Here is an 8,943-nt window from a genome sequence, read left to right as displayed (position 1 = left end):
ACGCTTCCTCCACTCCATCCCACCCACCAGAGATTCTCATTGCGACTTTCATGCTAACTTCCCAACTGGCTTCCCCGCCTCAATCTATTCGACACATAGTGGCCAGTATGATTTAAAAAACAAAACAATACAGGGGCGCCTGGGTGGTGCACTTGGTTAAGGGTCTGACTTAGTTTTGGCTCAGATCTTGATCTCAGGGTCATGAGATTGAACCCCACAGCAGGTTCCACGCTCAGTGCAGAGTCTGGTTCAGATTCTCTCTCCCTCTCCCTCTGCCCCTCCCGCTCATGCTCTCTCTCTAAAATAAATAAATACATCTTTAAAACAAACAAAAGAACACGACCACCCCCCAATCACCCCACAAAAACCAAAAAATGATTTAAATCCTACCACTCTTCTGCTTAAACAGTAAATTACTTCCCATTTACTGGATATAAAATCCACTGCCTTATCATGACCTAAGTCAACAATATGCCTCCTTTATCTGATTCCATTTTTTCTTGTCCAGACTCTTCTTCTTGCTGCAACATCTTTGAGTTAATGATTTCTCTGTTCAGAGAGCTGTAGTCTTAAGTCCTTTTATGATTAGAAAATTCTCCTCTTTTAGCTTTTTGCTGAAATCTTCCACCACCCCTCACTTCTCGCTCTCTCGAGTTCCCCTTTCTTCCATTGCCATTATTAACCCACTGACTGAATTAACAGTCTGTAATTCAGCTCATTTTCTGATTACTTGCCTTATGCCTATTACTTCTTATTGAATGAAAGCTCCGTGAGAACATAGGCACTATTTTCTTTGCTAACTGCTATATCACACTGCCTAGATGAAGACCTACACACAACAGCTAATTGGATATTAATTAAGAAATGAGAGACACACAAAGGATGAAAATTCTGCAGATCCAATAATAAAAGGACAATACAAGTTACACCCCTCCATACCCAACTAGATGTTTTATAATTAAAGTTTCATGTCCTTAGATGTTTTTTGAAAATATTATAATTGCACAAAGAGATGAAATGTAAATAGACAATGTAGAGAAAATACTATAGTCGTGAAAAAATTAAAAACCCTTTCGTTTATGCAGAAAAATCACAAAAAAAGTTTAAGAACAAAACGACTTTGTTTATGTAACTTATTTCCTGTCCCCAAACTTGATAGAGCCTGATATGAAGCATTGCTGAATCAGAATGTCAAGTCTCAGTTAATGACAACCACTTATTGAGCTCTTATCTAGATGGGACTATGATTTATGCTTTACATGGACTTATGTTAATCCTCACAACAACCTTTATTGAGTTGCTATGATTATTCTCATTTTGCAGATTAGGGAATCTAGAATCTTTTATCTCAACAAGACCATAGAAATAAAAAAATTTCAGCAAATCATCTGCTAGGCTTATGGGAAAAAAAGGCACTGCAGATTTTACTGCTGTGCTTAATCATTTATGAATCTTAGTTTAACTTCTGTCTCTTGCTGGAAAATGGAGAGACTGCGGAGTGCTCAGTTAATTAAGAGAAAAGACATTGCCTGTCTTTCCCCGTGATCCATGCAGAAATGTCAGTGAATGGAGATTGGTATAGGAAGCAAAAGGAATGAGAAGATTATATCAGACTGAAAGATGAGAGACAATGATCCAGAACTCTCATTCGTTAATTCACTTTATTAATTCTTTTATTGATTTCCTCTCAATTACCAAGCATAGTGCTATATGCCAGAGATAAAAAGATAAATAAAAAGCGTTCCCTGCCCCAGACACAGTTACTGTCATTTGAGTAGAGAGACAAGTAAACCAATAACAAAAATATGCTGATCCCTTCTATAATGGATGGTATTTATGAAACACTTTTCAAGAGTTAAATACATACCTAACTTCTGAGTAAATAACACAGTGTGAAAAAAACCAGCTTTAGAAGATTTTATGAGACAGTAGGGAAACATCAAAAGCACAATTCATTAAGTAAAGACTACACATCTTAGTAGATACAGAACAGAAAAAAAAGAAGAGAAAAAAATCCCTATTTTTCTCTTCGAACAATATTGAAGTATTCAATATTGTATTCAGGGATTCAATATTGAAAATATTGAAAAATGTTGAAAAATCCATATTTTTCTCTCTGAAGCAAGAAAATACGTTTTCTTAAAGTTGGGCTGTTTACAAACTCACCCTGCTCTCCCACGTCATATCGTATTGTTATTTATTTTAGACATAAAGCTGTCAGATTAATGCCTGTTCTCGTGCACAACTTCATCCTTGATTGTCTGAAGTTAATTCCTACGAGCCACTGCCTGACAGATGGTTTCAAACTTTTACATTCTCACAATAAAGAGACAAGTTTACCCTTTTCTGGAAAACTATATAAATTTGATTTCCAATAACTCTCAAGGATAAAATTAGCATCTAGGCTTGATAGCTATACAACATCCTGCATTTCCGTGAGGTATACCTGACAATTGTCTTGCAAACCAAGTGACATTTTTACACTGACAAGTCAAATTTAAGGCATCTTTTCAAGTTAACATCCTTGCAAGTGCAAACACGTAATTGTAAACAAAAGCTTACAAAAGCATTTGCACTCCTGAAATTTTTTTAAAAATGTTTCACTCAATTACAGGCTATTTTCTTTTTCTAATTTTTTATTTTCTATTTTCTAATTTTCTATTTTCTAAATACTCTTTATTCAAATATGTTTCTCTTCCTTAGCATTTGTATAACACTGATTATTATATACTCCCACACTTATAAACTTTATTTAAATTTTAGTGTAAGGTCTGTGTTTGATTTTTAATATTTCCTTTTTCAGGTGTGCCTGTTTTATGTTATTTCCTAGTTTCAGAGATTCAACTTTATATAAAAGTTAAACAAATACATATATACACTTACAGAACCATATATATGTGTGTATATATTTATATGCCTTTAATCTGCCCCACCGCTTGTTTGCACGGACGGACACACACACACAGGTTTTAGAGAAAATGTAAGTAAAAGAGAGAGATATATACTCAGATTTCGCATAACACAGCTTTCCCTCAGGTTCTATCTAGTAACCTTAATTTGATTTTAGGGCCTCCTCCCAAGCAAGCATTATAGAAACTTCTCGGACCACTTCTGATTAATCACTGAAGCCTTCCATAAGGAACCCCTCCATTCACCCTCTTTGCCTAAAGATGCAAATGTGTCTTGTGCTTTACTGCATTATTCAGATTCTGAGCCCATTATTGTCCAATTTTATTTGGATCCAAGAATGATTTAAGATTAGAAAAGGAAAGCTTTCTGCTTACCTCATCAGGCACTTGTCTGTGTGAATCAATGAGGAAAACCTGCATTTTAAATCTTAGCTTGGCCCACACTGTGGGCTCTAAGGACTGGGGAAGACAAAGTCTTTTCTCCCTTCAGGCTCCTGTCTGGATTAGCATTATTTTACCTGCTGCCCTCACAGAAAACAGGCTCAAGCCACCCCTGAAAAGACAATACAGTGGTAACAGAATCTGAAACATACATCTGAAACGAGGCCTGAGGACTAGAGATTCCATATTTTAGAGTGTGGAGCTCAACCACCATGTGAGGCTTGCCAAATAAAATGGGGCAAAACAAGTTTTGTGACTCAAACCCCTGACTCATGCTAAATAAATATAAGAAGTTTAAGGGGTGAGAAAACAAAGTTTTGGGGGGAGGGTTTGGGGTGTTACCATCACAACAACTTGTTCCCTTGACGTGGGAAGAAAATGGTTTCTTCCTCTTTACCTCAATTTAAGAGAGAGGCTTCAAGGAGACCACTTTATATATCCCCTGTATTTTGAGTACACAGTGGATTGGGATGTGTTTCCTTATACATAAAACTCTCAGAAGCACAAGCCAGCCAGCCTTTTCTGAATTGGAATTAAATTGGAATTGCTGCTGCGTTGGTCTTGGTTGTAAACCTAGAGTTTGTCGGGGCAATGAATGCCTCAGTTTGCAAATTTCCTCGGATAAGATGTCAACCACATGAGAGAGTCCTCGGTGCCTCCTTTCATTCATCCTCACACACCACACGAGGGGCCAGAAAAGCTCAGCAAAAATAACCCTGGCCAGCTGCCATCGAGCCAAAGCGTCTAGTGTGAGAAGTGGGGGAACACGGAGCTCCTTAGTCAAGGTACTTAGTAAGAATTCTCTAAGATGGGTTGGTGGATGGGAAGAACCCAGGAGAGGGACCTTAATGGACTCTCCTTGGACCTTGGGATCCACACAGCATGGTGGCTCTCAAGACAGTCATTTCTTACATGGTGGTTCAAAGATCCAAGAAATCTAAGCAGAAGGTGCCGGTCCTCTTAAAACGCAGGCCCAGAACTGGCCTAGCCTCATTCTTGTCATAGTCCATTGGTTAAAGCAGCTCCTGGCCAATTCAGGTAAGAGAGGAAGGGAAAGAGTCCTCATCTCTTGATGGGGGTATGTTAAAAATGTGCAGCCATCTTTGATCTGTCCACGGTCACGACTGAGGAAACTAATGTTAAGTAAGTGCTGATTTACTAAGTCCCTTCCTGCCTCCTTACCTTTTTCTCTGTTCAGAAGCCATGGTTAGTGAGAAAGTGGAAAAAAACAGAAGTTCCAGATAAAGAGAGAAGCTCTTTAAGACCAATAGGGTGCAGCAGACCTGAGATGAGCAAGGGGACGATTTTGTATTATTTTATTTGGATTTAGACAGGAAAGTTCAGTTATCAATTAGAACACTTAAAACAAGTCCAGACATGTCCCTGGACTTGCCTTAAGTTATATTCAGGATTAGAGAAACAATTAACATCATAAGGCATTTAAAAGTGTGATGAGCCCTGTTAGAATGGCTACATCAGAAAGACAAGAGGTCGGAATGTGTTGGTGAGAATGTGGAAAAAAGGAAATCCTCATACGCTGTTGGTGGGATTGTAAACTGGTGCAGCCAGTATGGAAAACAGTGTGTAGGGTTCTCAAAAAATTAAAAATAACAGGGGCCTGGGTAAGCATCCGACTCTTGATTTCAGCTCAGGTCCTGATCTCAGGGTCATGAGATCAAGCCCCCACCCCCATCAGGCTCCGCACTGGGCATAGAACCTACTTAAGATTCTCTTTCTCCTCTCCCGCCCCTCCCCACCCCAGCTAGCGCTCTTTCTCTCTCAAAAAGCAAAACCAAAAAACATTACAGAGTCTAATTCAGATTCACAAAGGCCTCCCGCAAATATGAATGAGCCTAAAGATATGCCAAGGTGTCATGCACGTTTGATTCATAAAAACGTTAGGGTATCAGAGAGTCAAGTTTATCCTTAACCTGTACAGTAAGGCTTTAACACAACTAAAACATTGAGATCTGAATATGTTAGAGGGAGAAACTGTTTTTTGATGCATTTTTTTCCCTCCCTTTAAAAATACCACTTAGTATCAAGGAAGAATGATTGAAATCAAGTGCTGATAGACTCAGGACCCTAAAATTATGTACTTATGACCATTTGGAGAAGTTGTTCTGGACCAGTAAAGGCAAGAGGTCATTTTTCCTTTTTGATCTCTCTTCTGAACCAGAAACAAACAAACAAACAAACAAATAAACCATGGGCCTCTCCTTTCAACATAGCATTTGCTGGCTCAGTTTCCACCTTGAGTAGCAAGCAAGTTTACAAATAGGATCAATGAAAACGATACAAACTATGGAATAAAAGGCACAAAGCATTTCAAGGATTAAGAAGTTAGCACTAACCTCATTCTTGCAGTATTCTGGGTGGGAGAAAAGTAGAAATCGCTTCTAAGCACGCAGTACTGAGGACCGACTCCCTCAGAGAGAACGAGAACCACGTTCTAGGTGTTATTTCATCCAATCACCACACAATAGAAGCAGACACTTCTAACCTCCACTTGACAGGAATTGTAAAGGAATTTAAAGTGATCAAGTCATGTGCTCGAAAGCACAAGCAAGGGAGTGGCAGACTCAGGACTTGTGGGCTGATTCCAAGCCCGTGATCTCATCATTTCCCAAATCTTCTATCATCTTTTCTAAAATACAAGTTACAAGACTTGACCAAGACTCAGCTCACAGCTCTGCATAATTTCCTTCCCACAAGTGTGTGGCTCAGATCTCGAAACTTCCCCTAGGCAAGTTACCATCTGCAACAGATTCCTCCCAGGTTTGTAGGGGCTCTTCCAGTTTCGCCATCTCACCTGAGCAGCTGGGGCTCGTCTACCATCACAACCACCTGTAGCCCACTAGCTGCCTTTTTCACCAGGGTGTGGCTGTAAACACAATGTTCTCCACAGGACTTAAGAAGTCTGTGAGGAGAAGTATGGGTAGGCATTATTTTCAAGAAAATCCTTTTGTAGATACTCAACGACTTTTCATTGAAAGGTGAACGTCCCATGAAAATAAGTGAGATGTTTTCATTGTTATTACCTTGGAAGATATACCCATCGTTTCTTCTCCCTTTTGTCATTCCTTTACATTCAAATCTTTACCTGCATCTACTGTTCTTTCTCTCTTCAGGATTATCTCATTACTTTGAAATGAATCTCTTGAGCTATGGCATGAGGCAATTAGGAATTAAAAAAAAATTCTGTATTTCTCATACAGAAGTGGGGAAACAGAAGTAGAGAGTGGCTTTTTTTTTTTTTTCCCCTACAGAAAGGGACTAGTCAGGAAGAGTCTTGCATAGAGGCAAACATTTAATTTCTGAAGGGAGAAGAGTTTTACTTTTTGTGGTAGCAGTAGTCAAAAACATCTGTTTTGGTGCTTCCAAACCCCACAGGACAGTCTGTCACTCATGCATAGTGAGTGGTCCTGGCAGCTGGACGTAACCTGATCTAGGTAAAAGCAAAAAAATAGTAATGTTCTCGAAATGGGCTTTTCTTGGATACTCTTCACATGATTTCCTTGTATCTAATATATTTCTTTCTGCCAAGACTCTCTAAAAATTTCTCAGCCATTCCAGGCTAACTTCCAGAACCTTCTCTGCATGCTAGACCAGCCCTACCCGATAAAGTGACTCTGGTTTAAACTTAATTACTGTAATCCATGAGGAACATATATGAGGTCACAAATAGGCCTGTTTACTTAAAGGCAAGAACAATAAAGCTTTTAGTCTGAGATTTAACCATCTTTCTGAATAACATTCTCTATATATTACCACTGGTGTTGACTTATGGCAACGTTCTGAGCTATTTGCCATTTGGATCTGCTTTGAGAGAATACAGATTGCAGCCAGCAGGACTAGGCTCCTTACATGTGCCCAGTATTGTGCTACGGACCCTATAAACATTGTCTTAATTCTCGCAATTACTTGAGAATATATTCTAAAATAGCTTTCTCATCCTCAAATTGCTCTCTATCCCTTCCCTTGCTTTATTACTTACATATAAGCTCCCTGAGAAGAGGAATCTTAGATCTCTTATCTCAAGACCGGTGTCTGAAACTATCGATGAATTCATGAACCAACCTTTGAGGAAGATTGTATTATTATGTGTATCTGGCAAGCAATCATTGAAGAAGAATTCAGCATTTAAAACGCAATAATAACAGTAATATGATGAACCTAGTAGAGTCTGTTACTGAGGGTCCATGAACCAAACTGTGATAAAGGCTTTCTGTGATTACATCATGCCATCTGCCAGGACACTCCTCCAAGGTAGGTCTTTCCATTGGTGCTCTTTCAGAGAAACACTGTCTTAGAGGGGATTAATTTCTTCTCCAAGGCCACGCAGTTATTTAAAACATGGCTAGGATTCCAACTCAGATCTATGACTGGGAACAAATGCTCTTAACAATGAGGTTATACTGCCTTCTTTCCAGGGTGGTCAACTTGCCCAATACAGATGATCTACTGCTTATAATTACTTCAGATAGGATTTTACAATACCTCTTCTTCTCCTAATTGTCGTATCTATTATCTCCAGAGGCAGCACAGGAAGAAAAATTAGGCAAACAAAACAGGAAAGGGTTGGATGAGATGGTGAAAAATTCACTGACTTAATTCAACAAATATGTACTGAACAGATAAAGATGAGCCATGTACAATGAAGGCACTCACTCTGCCAGAGTTTATGATCCCAATGAGCATTTTGATGTGTGATTTTGACATATAGCCTTGGAAGGGCAGCCATTCTCATATAGGCATTTTGGAAAAACCACTACAACAATCAAATTGAATGGACATTTCGCATCCTCATTAGCCAGTCTAGCTATACATTTCAGATTAGCTTTGGGTTTTGTGTTTGTCACATTCTACTGTCTGATGCCAAAATAAATCTGCTAATTTGCCATTCTTATCTTTTTTTTTCTCCCCCGAGTTTTCCCAGGAAACATCCAATTATACAGTTTCTAATTCTTTCTCTTCCACACAGTACTAATGATCAAGGTAGACTCATCAGGCTCCAAGCTAATTTCAATGGATGAAATAAGAGTAAAGAATAGGAATGATGACCATCAAATAACAGAAGCACCCTTTCCTACATATTTAATTCTGTATCAGTGCATTTATTCCATGTGCAAGTTCAAGAGGTAATTATCACCTACATATAAAGCAAGACGTGCTAAATTAGAGCACAGCATTCAAATAAAAACAAAAGCAGAAAAACCTAACGATTTAAATAAGCCATATTCCAATCTGTTTATATCATTCCTTTCAAAAGAATGGTACAATTTACTAATTGCTAATTTTGTAATTGCTACTGTGGTTTGGTTTTACCTCCAATATTTACTGAAGTGTATCCAACTTATAATGATTATCTGTACATTTTTCATTTTTAAAAAGGGCACAATGCTTCAGAAAAAAATAAACCCAATTAAGATTAATTTTAAATTAAAAAAAGATGGCATTATATGAATATGAAACAGCAGGGGGGATTTTAATTGGAAAAAAAGAACTAGTAACATCTGAATCATTTTGCATTTTCTTTATTTTATTGAATTATACTGTTACATTTTCATTGAAAATAGTAAAACTATTGAAA

The sequence above is a fragment of the Ursus americanus genome, chromosome 14 (genome assembly GCF_024610735.1).
Source record: "Ursus americanus isolate L20-20 chromosome 14, mUrsAme1.1.p, whole genome shotgun sequence".
Taxonomy (NCBI): domain Eukaryota; kingdom Metazoa; phylum Chordata; class Mammalia; order Carnivora; family Ursidae; genus Ursus; species Ursus americanus.
Note: the sequence above shows the minus strand (reverse complement) of the source record.